We start from the raw sequence: 4,746 nt of genomic DNA, 5'->3' as shown, positions 1-4,746 counted from the left end.
CAAGCCAGACGTGCCCAAGAAGTGCAATGGCAGGATACATCCGTCGGAGTTCCTTAGCGTCTACACCATCGCGGTGCAGGCTGCCGTGGGGCGAGACGAGAAGATCCTCGCCAACTACTTCCCGCTGGTGCTCAAGCCCAACGTCAGATCTTGGCTCATGCACTTGCCGGACAGCTCCATCTCTTCGTGGGCGGACCTGTGCCATCAGTTTGTCGGCGCCTTCACAGGCGACCACAAGCCTCATGGCCAGGAGAGCGATCTGCATCTGCTCGTCCAGAAGGAGGGAGAGCCCCTGCGCAAGTACATACAGAGATTCAGCCAGGTGCAGCGCAACATCCCAGACGTCCACCCTGCCGTGGTTATCAGCGCGTTCCATCAGAACGTGCGCAACCGCCGGATGAGGGAGGAGATGGCGATGTGCAAGATCAGAGATGTCAGCGAGCTATATGCTCTGGCCGATAAGTGTGCACGGGCTGAGGAGGGGAGGAAAATCCCCGGAGAGACTGCAGGGGCAGAAGGATCTGACAGCGAGGAGGACACCGCCCCGGCAAGGAAGAACCGGAGGCGGAACAACAGAAAGAGAAAGGCTAAGGATGTGCTAGTTGTTGAGCAGTCCGGCAATGGAGGCAGCTCCGACAAGGCCAAAGCTGACGACTCCGGCGAGGCTGTGGTGGCCGCCAACAAGCAGGACGGCTCCGGCAAGCAGTACTGCAAGATCCATCGCACCAAGGGCCATGATCTCCAAGCATGCAAGAAAGTCGAGCAGATGGCGGAGCTACAAAGAGCTGAATATGAGCGCCCGCGACAAGGAGAAGGCCCAGAAAGGTGGCGGAGGATCCGGCAAGAAGCTTCCCGCCCAGGGAGGGCGCCGCGGCAAGCCCAAGCGGCGGCAAGGAGATAGACCTCCCCGGGGCCGCGACAAGGATGAAGAAGAAGATGAGGATGATGAGATGGATGAGGATGAGGCCGACGACCAAGAGTTTCAGAAGGCAACGGAGGTTTTGTGCGTTGACGGTGGTGCTTCTCTGCACACCTCGCACCGTCAACTCAAACAGTGGGTGCGGGAGGTGAACGCAGCAGAACCATCAGTCGAAGCGCGCAAGCCCCTGAAGTGGTCCAGCACGCCCATCGTCTTTGACGTTGAGGATCACCCTGATCGCATCACTGCGGTCGGGTGCTTGCCGATGTTAGTTTCACCAACCATCCGCAACCTCAAGGTCACAAAGATGTTGGTTGACGGCGGAGCCGGCCTGAATCTCATCTCCTCCGCAGTGCTCAAGAAGCTCCAGATCCCCGACAGCGAGCTCGAAGAGACTGGTACCTTTCAAGGGATAAACCGGGAAGGAGCAAGCCGAAGGGGAAGATCACACTGCCAGTAACCTTTGGCAGCGAGCTGAATTTCAGAACAGAGAGAGTCACGTTCGACGTTGCTGATTTCCCATTGTCCTACAATGGGATACTCGGCCGTCCAGCGCTTGCCAAGTTCATGGCAGCCTCGCACTATGCCTACAATGTGCTCAAGATGCCTGGTCCGATAAGTGTCATTTTTGTCCAAGGAGACAAGAAGGACGCACTTATTTGCACCGACAAGATCTACCGGGAAGCAGCAGCCGCAGTAGAGCGCAAGCCACTTGCCGCTGAAGCTCCCCGGGGGAAGAAGAAGAACACCAAGCCCGGCAAGCGTAGCTCTGATGCCCACTCCGGCAAGGGCACCTCTTCGGAGTGCTGCGCTACCATCGAGGACGCACCATCGAGCTCCACCGGCAAGTGCAAGAAGGCAAAGATAGCTTCACCAAAGACCAAGAAAGTGGCCGCCAAGGAGGACGGCACTGGTGGTACATTCACCATCAGTGCCACACTTGACCCTAAATAGGAAAGCGCGCTCGTCGCTTTTCTGCGGGCGAATGTCGATGTGTTTGCATGGCAACCATCTGACATCCCCGGTGTTCCCAAGAAAGTGATTGAGCACCACCTTGCCGTCTGTCCTCACGCGCGGCCCGTCAAGCAGAGAGTCAGGAAACAAGCAATGGAGCGTCAAGAGTTCATTGCAGAAGAGATCAGGAAGTTGGAAGCAGTGGGCTTGGTCCGAGGAGTACTCCATCCAACTTGGTTAGCCAATCCAGTAGTCGTGCGCAAGGCAAACGGGAAGTGGAGGCTTTGTATTGACTTCACTGATGTTAATAAAGCCTGTCCCAAGGATCCATTTCCCTTGCCGCGCATTGACCAGATTGTTGACTCCACAGCAGGATGTGATCTGCTTTCATTCCTTGATGCATACTCAGGATATCATCAGATCTTCATGGCAGAAGAGGATGAAGAGAAAACCGCGTTCATTACTCCATGTGGCACATACTGCTTCATACGGATGCCTTTCGGACTAAAGAATGCTGGTTCAACATTTGCAAGAGTAGTCAGTCATGCTTTTGAGCCACAGCTGCACAGAAATGTAGAAGCTTACATGGATGAAATAGTGGTCAAGAGCAAGGACAAAGAAACTCTGATCTAGGATTTGGACGAGACTTTTGCAAATCTGCGCAAGATCAATCTCAAGCTGAATCCCGAGAAGTGTGTGTTTGGAGTCCCTTCCGGCAAACTTCTTGGATTCTTTGTATGTCAGAGGGGGATTGAGGCCAATCCCGACAAGATTGAAGCCATCGAGCAGATTGAAGCCCCGAAGCGAGTCAAGGACGTGCAAAAGCTTGCCGGCTGCGTTGCTGCTCTCAGTAGGTTCATCTCTAAGTCTGCTAAGCGCGCCCTGCCATTTTTCAAGATTTTGAAAAAGGCAGGTCCAATGAAATGGACTCCGGGAGCGGAGGCCGCGCTGCAGGACTTGAAGAAATACCTGTCCTCTACTCCAACACTTGTCGCACCTAAGCCACAAGAGAAGTTGCTGCTATATCTGGCGGCAACCAATTAAGTGGTTAGTGCTGCGTTAGTTGCGGAGAGGGAAGCGGATGATGAGCCAGCGGCCGCGACAAGCGAGTCCAGCAACAAGCAGGGGGCTTCTCCGACAAACTATGGCCCGGCAAGCCCTGATCCGACAGGTTCTGGCTCCGCCAAGGATGGATCTGCGCAGTTGCCGGAAGAAAAACAGAAGAAGACGCTGCAGCGCCGAGTTTATTTTGTCATCTCCCTTCTGCAGGGGGCTAGATCAAGATACTCTGGTGTGCAGAAGCTGCTTTTCGGCCTTCTCATGGCCTCGTTGAAGCTGCGCCATTATTTTCAAGCACATGAGATCACAGTTGTCACTCGCTTTCCGCTGAAGAGGATACTGCAGAATCCAGAAGCAACAGGCAGGATTGTCGAGTAGGCACTGGAACTTTCAAGCTTTGGCCTCAAGTTTGAGAGTACCTCAACTATTCAAAGCCGAGCATTGGCGGAGTTCATAGCAGAGTGGACGCCAACACCCGATGAAGAAACTCCGGAGAGGAGCATCCCCGTCAAGGAAGCGAGCAAAGAATGGATCATGTACTTTGATGGTGCCTTCTCGCTGCAAGGCGCCGGTGCGGGCATACTACTCGTCGCCCCCACCGGAGAGCACCTCAAGTACGTGGTCCAGATGCACTTTCCCAAGGAGCAAGCAACAAACAATACTGCAGAGTATGAAGGCTTGCTTGCCGGACTCAGGATCGCAGCTGAGCTTGGGATCAGGAAGCTCATTGTCAGGGGTGACTCACAGCTTGTCGTCTGCCAAGTGAACAAAGATTATCAAAGTCCGTTGATGGAAGCATACATCGATGAAGTGAGGAAGCTAGAAGAACATTTTGATGGCCTGCAGATGGAACATGTTCCAAGAGCTCAGAATGACATTGCAGATAGCCTGTCAAAGTGCGCTGTGCTCAAGTTACCTGTGGAACCAGGGATTTTTGTGCTCAAGCTAACTCAGCCATCTGTAACACCGTCAACTGGACAGAGCAAAAAGAGAAAGTTGGTCACTGGCGATTACTTTCCGGCAGAGCTCCCCGGAGCCGCCGCCAAGAAGGCCGCCAGGATCAGCACAGAAAGCGCTGAGGGGCAGTCTGCTCCGACAAGCCCTATGGTTTGTTTCATCGCAACAGACGCCCCCGACAAGCCGTGTCCCGACACGCTTGCCGGGGAGCATCATGCTCCGACAGGATCCCAGATCCTTGCCGTAGAAGCGGATGTTCCCGCAGCAGCATTTGCGCCATTAGTCCTTGCCGTCGAGCCACAAGCTCCGGCATGGGCACAGCAGATCGTCCATTTCCTGCAAACAGGAGAACTTCCCGAGGAACAAGAAGAAGCGGAGAAAGTAGCCCGGCAATCAAGTATGTACCAGTTTGTCGATGACATACTATACAGAAGAAGATTCAACGGAGTGAAATTGAAGTGCATTTACCGGGAAGATGGACAGGAGCTGCTGGCAGAGATACATGGAGGCATATGTGGTCACCACATAGGCGCAAGAGCACTTGCCGGCAAGGCTTTCCGGCAAGGTTTCTTCTGGCCGACAGCCCTCCATGATGCAACTGCACAAGTAACAAAGTGTGAAGCGTGCTAGTTCCATTCCAAACAGATTCATCAACCAGCTCAAGCTCTCCAAACAATCCCTTTATCCTGGCCATTTTCGGTCTGGGGGCTCGACATCCTCGGCCCCTTCCCCCGAGCTGTCGGGGGCTTTGAGTACTTGTACGTTGCAATCGACAAGTTCACAAAGTGGCCTGAAGTGGAACCAGTGAGGAAGGTGACAGCACAGTCAGCCGTCAAGTTCTTCAGGTCAATTGTTTG

This window comes from Triticum aestivum, chromosome 5B (genome assembly GCF_018294505.1).
Source record: "Triticum aestivum cultivar Chinese Spring chromosome 5B, IWGSC CS RefSeq v2.1, whole genome shotgun sequence".
Taxonomy (NCBI): Eukaryota; Viridiplantae; Streptophyta; class Magnoliopsida; order Poales; family Poaceae; genus Triticum; species Triticum aestivum.
This window is presented reverse-complemented; position numbering follows the sequence as displayed.